Source organism: Engystomops pustulosus, chromosome 7 (genome assembly GCF_040894005.1).
Source record: "Engystomops pustulosus chromosome 7, aEngPut4.maternal, whole genome shotgun sequence".
Classification (NCBI taxonomy): Eukaryota; Metazoa; Chordata; class Amphibia; order Anura; family Leptodactylidae; genus Engystomops; species Engystomops pustulosus.
In genome coordinates, this window is record NC_092417.1 from 98,453,171 (window position 1) to 98,464,449 (window position 11,279).

An 11,279-nucleotide genomic window follows, 5' to 3' on the forward strand; every position below is an offset into this window, starting at 1 on the left:
TACCTGGTAAGGACTGGCTTTAAACGTGCACGTTCTTGTTTACTGTATTGGCAAGAATGTTCACTGTGCTAGTATCTGTGGCATATATACATTGAATAATATTATATGTAGCCCTATATCTTATAAAGAGATAGAAATAAAAATATATAGATTTCTTATCTGACCGGAGCTCCAGATGTTCACAGAGGTTTTTCCTCCAAACGTTCACAATAATTGTTCTCGTTTGTCCTCTGTTCTGCTCACAGCACAAATCCACAGATTCTCCAGATAAGAATAGCCCACTGTTCAGACCCACCTGGATGCAGTTTTCGTTCCTCCTATTGTTACCACCGTTCACCACAGCGGACCACTAGAAGAAACACGCACTCCAATCGTGTAGAATGTCTTCATAATCTATATATCGATTCATTATCTTCATATCTATAGAAAGGACACCAGCCTGGGGCTGGTGTCCTTTCTATAGATACGCAGGGCGGTCGTGTGAGGCTGGTGTCCTTTCTATAGATTTTTACTTAACATTTGTGAGTAGTATTTAATTTTATTAAAGCATTTTATGAAGACATTCTACACGATTGGAGTGCGTGTTTCTTCTAGTGGTCCGCTGTGGTGAATGGTGGTAACAATAGGAGGAACGAAAACTGCATCCATTTCCCTGGCATGAGCCACACACTATGATGTCAGCGAGCGGTTGAGAAATACCGAGATATTTATAATTGTCCATTCTCTCAATGGGGTCACCGCTTATTGAAACAGAGTATACCTCTAGTTTGTACCAGGCATAACCACCGTTTCTTTGGTTTTAATCGTGTTCAAACACAAGTTGTTACCAGAACTTCGACTGACTAATGAATTAACCACTCCACGAAATTCATCCTCATTGTTCTGTACAATCTTCGCGACCACCTCCATGTCGTCAGAAAATTTTTGAACATGACATGTTGGGGTACAGCAAATAAAATCAGCAGTATACAAAGTAAACAAAAAAGGTGATAAAAGTGTGCCTTGCGGCACACCAACATTACTTATTAGGGAACCCGACAGAACCTGCTGAGGCCTACCTGTCAATTCCGTATCCATTCCACAAGAACACTGCCAACCATCATATTCTGTAATTTTTCACATAATAATTTAGGGCACACAATATCAAAAGCACAAGCAGAATCAAAAAAGACCATTCTCACAATCGCTCTAGGCGCCTCTAAATGGTCATACACTCTATCTTGCACGTCCATTTTATTTTGATATGCAAACTGAAGTTTATGACATTAAGACTAATTTTTTTCTTTAAGTTGTATCAATATCAATTTCTCAAAGACCTTCATAGTTTGTGAGGTAAGTATGATGTGTATATGGTGTCTGGTGTACATACTGTATTTGTGTGTATATGCTGTACATCTGTATATACTCTATATGTGTGCGTGTGAGTGTATAAGTGAAGAACTGTATATTTATGTAAATAGATATAGAAATGTGTTTGTATATATGAGTTTAATATGTATATTTTTAAGCGGGAAGGGGGCCCCCTTCAGAAGTCTGCTATGGGGCCCTACCTCTCCTAGTTAAGCCCCTGGGTGGATTAATAGCAGGAACACGGACATGACACTAGCTAAAGGTTGAGCTTTCCGTTATTAGATAAGTGCTGGATTTTTGGAGATTTTCTGATTTAGACTGTTTCTCCTCCATTGGGAAGTACATTCTCCTCCATTGGGGCCACTCATACATTGTTTTTTATAGCTATGATAAGATATTTGCTATAGAAAACTTCTGTTGTTCACATATCACTTCCACATCCACAGCCCACTAGAAAATGTAAGTAAATGTAAGGCCTCATTCACATGGCCAAGCAAAGCACATGGACAGGTGGAAAAGGAAGGGGGAAGAGCGCTTCTCATCCCTTCCCTCTCCATAGAATGCAGAGCGGGCACGCGGTCCAGTCATGGAGGAGTGAGACAATGGGGCTCATTTACTAAGGGTCCGAACACCGCACTTTCATCGGGTTTCTCGAATTGCCCTGGGTTTTTGGTGCACGCGATCGAACTGTGACTCATCGGCGCCGGCTTTCACGCGACAGAAATCGAGCGGTGTCGCCGGCGGACAACAAGATGGATTCGGAAAAACCACAGAATTGAAAAAATGATTTGTGTCACAAGATCAGCACTTACATGCACTGGGAAGAAGAAGGTGAACTCAGCCAGACCCAAATCCTCATCGGACAACTCGCCGCGGGATCACAACTGGACCATAAGTAAATTTACCCCACTGTGTGCTCAGTTCACCATGATTGGCTGCCATAAATCTCTATAGGGGCTGTGATTTGTCCGCAAATTGCAGTTTTGTGCATGAGACCTAAGTAAGCAATGTTCCAGGCAAAAGCGTATGTGCTTACAATGATTTGGTCTACTAATTTAAGAAACAACTAAAAATTCAGTTTCCACTAGAAACTAAAAAACAACGTAAGAAAGATTTCTCCAGCACCTTAGTAAACAGCCTGTACGAATACTCCCAGAATGGATTAAAACTTGAATCAAAGGGGAAAAAAATCAATTCCCATTTTTAGTGCTCTTAATTTGTAGTGCGGAATTTGCAGTTTTACAAGGGATCATCACTTTCTATTACATCACAGGTGATAGTTGGAATAAGTTAATTTATTTAAAAAGGAAAACTAGAATATAGTGGATAAAAATCCCTAATGTACATGCTTCTATTACATGAATAAATCTTCAAGGTGTCAACTACTTGAGTTACTTTCAGAGGGCTAATAAAACAGGTGTCTGTCTGGCCTCTTGACCTATGACATCAGATAGACAATATTTTTCTTCCATTTGGGTAAACTGCCATTCCCGATTGGCAGACCAGCTAATGCCTGGTACTTAAAGGGAAGAAAAATGGAAAAGCATATAACAAAAACCAGCTTGTCTCGCAGGAGGACGACAGACAAATCCTGTGAAGTTATTCCTACTCCTATTTCTTTAAATGTTGTATAAATTCCACACTTTAAGGGACAGATTGGAATATCTGTTCATGGTTTCCAGCTTGTTTAAAAAGAAAAAAAGTTAAATCAACTTAGTCTTGACAAGCTAATCGATTACTTCTGCCTCTGCCGCCAAAGTCTTTCATGCCTATTTTCTGTCTATCCCAAAAGGCAATGTGCACAATATGTTTTAGATGGTATGAGTCAATTTAATGCCTGGGCAGCGCCAACTGATTTGACTGCCTTGAAAATGCATGTTTAATTGAAACCAGGGACTTCAGATTATATGCAAGTAAAACATGGTATATAAATAATGTACACAACATTTTGAATAGCGTCCAATGCAAATGAGGTCTTTGCAGAAATTATAGTTAAACATGGCTAAAGCCAAGGAAGCCGTGTAATTACAGTGTGGATTCCTAATTTTACTGAAGCCTTTGATTCACCATGACATCAAAATAAATATGTTAATACCTCGACATGGGTGTCCTTGCTCAACTCTTCTTTGTTTCCTGATTTGCACCTCATAAATACATTTTCTCTAAAGGCGTCCCTGGATTTATACTATAATTTTTTTGGTGCTTCAATTCGACAAAAATGTTCTGCTTTCTACCAGGAAAGCAAAAACGTATTTCTATCTGCAGAAGTAAAACAGACCTTAAAATGATCACAACACATATTGATACTTTTTACGTGCAATGATACATTCAGCAGAATAGGAGAAAATAGAGGTTAAAGGGAACCACTAGCAGTATTTTGTCAAGCAGCTTCTCGATGATGTTTCTTTAATGGCCTGGTGTGGTGACATTATCCAGAAAATCTACTTTGAAGGGAGATGTAAATTGGAGGTGGAGAGTTTAACACTAAAGTCAAGCTTCCCAGCCTTAAAATTGACCATATCACTGTAATTGATGGTCCTGCACATAGGAGGAAAGAGGCAGCAAGAGCTTGACTTTAATATTGAACTCTCCACCTCCCTGACTTTATACATCTAACTTCAAAGTAGATTTTCTGGTTGATGTCACCAAGCTGGGTCATGTAAGAAACATCATCTAGAAGCTGTTCAACTACTTGACAACATACTGGTAGTGGTTTATTAGGCCAAATTCTGATGACAGGTTCCCTTTAAAGCTACTCTTTCTTTTTCACAGAGACCTGCCTAAGGCCTCTTTAACACTACCGTATGCTCACATTCTTTTATTCCAAATGGCAATTTCTCTTTATTCTTTGGTCAATATGATCACAGGGATAGCAAATTTATATAGGTTTTATTAGATTTTTAAAAATTTTAATCTTTTGTACGTAAAAAATATTTTTACATTTTGCCAAATTCTGAGGCCAATAACTTTTTCAGACTTTGGTGTACGGACCTATGTAAGGTGTTATTTTTTGCGGTACATGCTGGCGTATTAATTTATATCAATTTGGAGCCTATATGACACATGGATGGAAAAATGGGGAAAAGGTGGCTATATTCTTTTATGGTGTTCACGGCCGGGAATGATCTTTTTTATATTTTGATACAACGGGCATTTTGGGATGCAGCGATACCTATCATGTTTATGATTTTTACTGTTTATTTTTATATGTGATCTAGGGAAAAGGGAGTGATTTAAAAAAAAATTTATATTTTTTTAAATCTTTTTTTAAATTTAACTTTACCCTGCAAGAACTGATTGCTAATATTAAACTATACTATACTAATATTATAATACTGTATTGCAGTATTTAGCAATTTTACTGCTGATCTCTAATAGCCTGCCATCTGCTGGCTATTAGAGATCATTACACATGGCAAGCCTAAGAGTCTCAATGAGGAAATCAATCGTGGCCCTCCAATGACGTCACGAGGGGCGGCGATCGGCCATCCAAGATGGCAGCGTCCATGAAATGGTGAGTTAGGTTCCACGGTCGGGTTCAACTGCGGCACGTAACAGGTTAACTGCCACAATCAGTGCCAGCACTGATTACTGCAGTAACAGGCAGGTGTCAGCTGTGTTATACAGGCAACACCCACTGTTCAGATTGTGGCGCATCGGTGCCGGCATGCACGCAACGGAAATCGGGGGGCGTGGCCGTACGAAAACCCGGCGGACTCGAAAAAAAAACGCTGGACATCGGGGGAACTACCTTAGTGAATCGCCGGAAGAACCAAATCCTCCACACAGAACGCGCCGCTGGATCGCGAAAGGACCGGGTAAGTGAATCTGCCCCATTGTGTGAACGCAGCCTGAAGAAGTTTTTGAATCTATTGCTAGCAGTGGATGATGAGAGAGACTCCTCCTTGGTCCAGCGCTGCTCTCTTCTAGTAACATGCTGGGGTTTATGGGCAGAGGCGTTAGCTTGAGGGCTCCGATAGGGGAAGAGCCATAAGAGTGCCTAGGGCAGCATTAACACTAAATACAGCCTCGCGGGTTCGTTTTCTAGATGCCGCTTTCAGGTGTTTGTAGAGAAAATTTTAGAGTGGATAGTGTTAATTTTACTTATAGTAATTTAAAAACGTTTCTAGTTTGAAAAGTTGTTTAACCCCTTAAGGACGCAGCCATTTTGTAGCTTAAGGCTCAGTCCCATTTTTTGGATTCTGACATGCGTCTCTTTATATGGTTAGAACTTTTGAACACTGTTACTTATCTAAATGATTCTGAGATTGTTTTTCCCCACATGTTGTACTTCATTTTAGTGGTAAATGTTGGCTGATAAAAAAATTCTGAATTTTTTGAAAAATTTGCCATTTTCAAAATTCGAAATCATCGCATTTAGTTGCTAAATAAAATTTTTCATATGTCTACTTTTCATAATTTTTGAAATGCCTGGATAATTTATTTTGACGCGGCTTACAAATAGATTATCGATTTTCTGTATTTTCAGAATTGACTATTTTGGGGATAAATACTGTTTTAAATAAAATTTTACATATTTAACATCAAAACCCCCTATATAACCAACCCATTTTCAAATCTGCACCCCTCAAACTATCAGAAACATCTTTTAGGAAGATTGTTAACTCCTTGAGATCTTCATAGTAATTGAATTAAAATGGAGGTGAAATTTAGAATGGTCAAATTTTGTCGGTTATACGTTCATTTAGCCCTAAAATTTACACATTTCCAAAAGATAAAAAGAGAAAACCCACCATACAATTTGTTATGAAATTTCTCCCGAGTACAGAGACCCCCCCACATGTGGCCGTTACTTGTTTTATGGGCGCACAGCAAGGCGCAGAAGGGAAGAAGTGCCCTGCAGCTGCCAGGATTTTAGTTTCCCCATTGGCCCCTTTTGGAGGCTATAAAATATTCGCTTTTTCGTTATTGATGGCATTTTTTTTGCGGGATGAGACGCTTTTTCCAGTGTTACAATTTTGGGGTTGGTATCCCCTATTGTTGAAAATGAAGGAAATTTTTTTGAGGTCACGAGTAGAAAAGCATCAATTCTGTACTGGATTTTATACTTTTTTTTCGCAATCACCGTATAGCCCAATAATCATGTTATCTTTATTCTATGGGTGAATACGATTACGGGGATACCAGACAAGAATATTTTTTCTTATGTTTTACTAAATTTGCCAAATAAAACCCTAATGTGGGCAAAAATCTTAAAATTTTTACTTTTTTGGCTGCAGAGCTGGTTGATGGCTTGTTTTTTGCGGGACATGTTGTACTTTGCAACAGTTTCATTCTGGAGTACATATGTTTTGTTGATCACTTTTTATTGCATTTTTAGTGGCATTCAATAGGTAAAAATCATAATTTTTGGACGGTTTTTAAAGTTTCTCTTTACGGCGTTCATCGTACAGGTTCAATAGTTATTTAATTTTATTCTACGGATTGTTATTGACGCGGTGATACTATATATGTGGGGTTTGTGTTATGATTTAGACTATTTCGAGCGTTATATGTCTCTTTATATGTTTTGCGGCTTAAGGGCATTTTTAGTGATTTAAAAACTTACTTTTTATTGAAAAACATTTTTTTTTTACTTGTTCCACCATGGGACATGAACAAGCAATCATCTGATTGCTTGTTCATTATAATACTCTACAATACTTATGTATTGCAGGGTATTAACAGTGTCAGCCTATGCATGTGTATAAGGTGACGTCACTGACGCCATCTTAAAGGCACTGCCTTCAGGCATCCGATCGGGATCCCAGAGATGCCATAGCAATGATCGGCATCCTCGAAAACGGCGCGGGGGCGCTGATCGTGGGGAAAGACCCCCGGAAGGCAGGTTAAATGCCACGGTCGCGCTGACTGCGGCATTTAACGGGTCAAACACCTGCGATCGGAGCCCACTCTGACTGCAGGTGTTACCCAGGGATGTCAGCGGTAGATTACGCGAACCCTGATGCCGGTTCGGCTCCTGTGCAGAGCTGAACTGGCATCGTCTCTGCACAGTAGCTGTACTGCTACTCAGCGCAGTACAGCTACGGCACAGAGCACTAAGGGGTTAAATATAGTCGACCATGGTGTTTTATTATTATTTGCACTGTATTACTTTGGTTCTGCTCAGATTTATAATTCTATGATTGTTTGAGAAGTAGAGGGGGTCAGAGAGCTGGACTTTGGATAAAAAAAGAATGTTAGAATGTGGATCACTTTCATTATAGTCTTGAGCGAGAGAAAAAGAAGGAACACCCACCCGCTAGTGTTGTACTGACTGCTCATAACTAAAACATGCACTAGCAGTAGCAGATTGGCCGCACATTACACACAAGAAAAATTAAGAAAAGTAAAGGAGAGGACCCTTGAGAGATATTATTTTTGATAGGCCCGGACATATTTCCCCAGGAATGTAAAGGTCCTAGGAGAACTCAGGAAGACTAGCAATGGCCTCCCATTCTTTTCCTCCTTTTCCCCTGTAATAACAGTTGTGCAAACATGTTTCTAGGGAGAGAACACATATTAGTATTGAGACTATGGCAATTCAGAGAATGACACCCCAGCCCAAATTCTACCTGTTATATTAGGAAGAAATTCCTATTGTGTAATAGTGTATTGAAGGGTAGTCATTGATTTCTTGAAACATACTACAAAAAGGTCAATACAGTAGTTAATGTCAGTCAAGTGAAAACACATTTTACATCCAAAGATTAACCAAACCTGTTGTTCAGCCCCCACTAGTTATTAGTTATCACATATGTTGAGCATTGGGGCCACCAGAGGGTGAGTATATAAGTTTTTTCTCTTTTAAGTGCTGGCTGGCTGTATATTGCAGGGGGCTGGCTGGGCACGCTGTATACTACAGGGGGCTGGGTGGGCTGGCTGTATACTACAGGGGGCTAGGTGGGCTGGCTGTATACTACAGGGGGCTAGGTGGGCTGGCTGTATACAACAGGGGGCTTGGTGGGCTGGCTGTATACAACAGGGGGCTGGTTGGGCTGGCTGTATACTACAGCGGGGTGGGTGGGCTGGCTGTATACTACAGGGGGCTGGGTGGGCTGGCTGTATACTACAAGGGGCTAGGTGGGCTGGCAGTATACAACAGGGGGCTGGCTTGGCTGGCTGTATACTACAGGGGGCTGGCTATATACTACAGGGGGCTGGCTGTATACTACAGGAGGTTGGCTGGGCTGGCTGTATACTACAGGGGGCTGGCTGGGCTAGCTGTACACTACAGGGGGCAGGCTGGTTTTATACAAAGGAGGCAGGCTGGCTGTATACTACATGGGGCTGGCTGACTGTAAACTACAGGGGGCTGGTTGGCTGTATACTACAATGGGCTGGTTGGCTGTATACTACAGGGGGCTGGTTGGCTGTATACTACAGGAGGAAGGCTGGCTATATACTACTGTGAGCTGACTGGCTATATACTACTGGGAGGCTGTGACCAATGTATTTCCCACCCTCAGTTTATACTCGAGTCCCAGCTTTTCCCAGTTTTGGTGATAAAATTAGCGGTCTCAGCTTATACTCGAGTATATATGGTACATCAGTTTATTTGTTAGAAGTTTGTTTAAATGGTTGTCGGTAAACATTAGGACACTGACCTATGAGACAGATATCTTGTTATAAGTAAGCATTTTCATAATAAATTGGCCACACTCTTTGAGAGAGCTACTGTTCTCAATGTGTCTGATTCTCTGTATACTTGTTATCCTGATTTTAATTTGTAACCATATAGAAATCAAAGGCATAGTGTATTTTCACAACAATTGGCCACATTTACTTACCTGGTCCCTGCGCGATGCCCAAGGTGCATTGTCCGCCAGAATCCACATCTGCCACGATTCATGAAGATTGTGCTCCCGAGTTCCTGCATGTGTCGCTTCCCAGCTGAAGTCCACCAGAGTTCACCATCTTCTTCCCGGTGCATGTAAGTGCGTGGCTTGCGACGCAAATTGCTCTGTTAAATCCTGCACGCAGTCCGAATCCGTCGGATCGTCCGACGGCCCGCCCCTCTCACACCTGTTTCCAATTTTCAGCTTAAATTGGCATAAAAATAAACCTGCAGAACCCTTTAAATATTATCACTAGACATTTTTTCACAAGTGAAGTAAAATACTATATATATTAAAAACTCCGCTTCCCGGTACGTTTATTGCGTCATTTATGGTAAGATGTATAGTAGACTTTTTAATGGACAATTGTTACCTTTAGGACAATTCCTAACACACCAAACAGTACAAATGCTGCCGTATTCTTATCACTGGTTTTCTCGAGTCAGCTTCTGGTAAACACATGGAGTTATTTTCAGCAAACTATACCATCTTCTAAATATGCTTAAATTGGTTCTTAGCCACAGTAATTGTCACGGTGTATTAGGACAGCTGCTGAAGCTGCATGAATTGTATGAGATCTGGACGTCAAAACAATGAGAGCCACTGTTCTGCCAAAGTCCCCACTTAGCACATGACTGCTCTGCAAAACAATGACAATCAATCGCCATGAGTCTTCCAAGGTGGTCTTGATATTCCTCAGTTAACAAACATGGCAACATAAGCCTCCAGCATTGAATTTCCAGGGTCTGCTCCATTCCCTGTTAATGTGCATGATGTTGCTATAGCCATGCCTCATAAGCAGAACAAAAAACCTTACAATGAAGTCATAAAGTAAATAGACAAAAATTCATCATATTGTAGTCATATCATATTGTCTAGTTCCCACTGTGTGGTGACTAGTTGAAAAAAAACATGGAATATAATTTTCTTCTGTTCTTTTCACGGTGTGATGGTAAATGCATGGTAAAAACTGCAATCAAACTGCCCAGTGTAATCATAGCCCCAATGTTCAGGTCCCTGATATGGATGTGTAGAATGCAGATGTTTATTGGAAGTGGCTTTCAATAAGGATCTATTTTAATTTTAAATTTCTAGATTTAGAAATCAACTCACTCAAGTATTAATTGCACATGGATTAAGTTCTGAGAATTTTAGACATGTTGTATTTAGACAATGTTGAATCATGCTGCTATGTAAGATAATATTAGGAAAATGTGGTATCATAAACCTGGGCACTAATCAAACCTATTATATCTTCCCATTGTTACAATTAAATTACTTTAACTTGGGTTGCAAGTGTAGTGCAAAGTGATGTAAGTAAAAATAAGTAAAGAAAACTGAATGACTGAAATGACTAGATCATTTGTCCCTTGCCTACCAATACCAAGTTGATTTGGGCATCCTTTTGATACTGTGATTATCTAAAATGGTCAGATCACCAGATCACCAAAAAGAGGGAGTGTCTGAGAGCAAAGTCGTATGTATATATAAGTCTTACCCTTTACCATTGATATGTAGGCAACTAAAAACTCCAAAGGTTCAAGCACACATTTTAAAGCCTCCATGCAGCTTGACAGGCAGAGACAAATATAGCGCTCTTTCCCACCTCTCAGTAGGGCTCTGTCCCTTTGTGCTTCACAGACTGCTCAGGCAGTCTCCACATTGTGAGAGATATATTCCTCTAAAGGTGCCATTTTGGATCATGCAGACGCCATTTTAGTTTTAGCCAGGGGTCACATTGACCACTGTACAGACATGTCATGATTCAAACTTCATTTTGTGTAAACTGTTTGATTACTGTGTCTTCATTATTACTACCTTATCTTTTCTGCAGCTTCTCTGTTTGAAGGCCATGTTGTGGCTTATACAGAGCTAACACAAGGTCAATTAGTATAAACATTCTGTGTCCCTGGAGATGGTGCTCTGTGTGAGAAATAATATGTAAAGTTCATCTACATGTTTTGGGAAAGTGAATTTATGGGGAGATATTCATTATGGCCAATAGCATTGCAGTATTTTATCACCTTTTCAAGCCCCTATGAAACTGATCTTTTTGTTTTATATATGTGGCTGTGCAACATCCTCCACCGG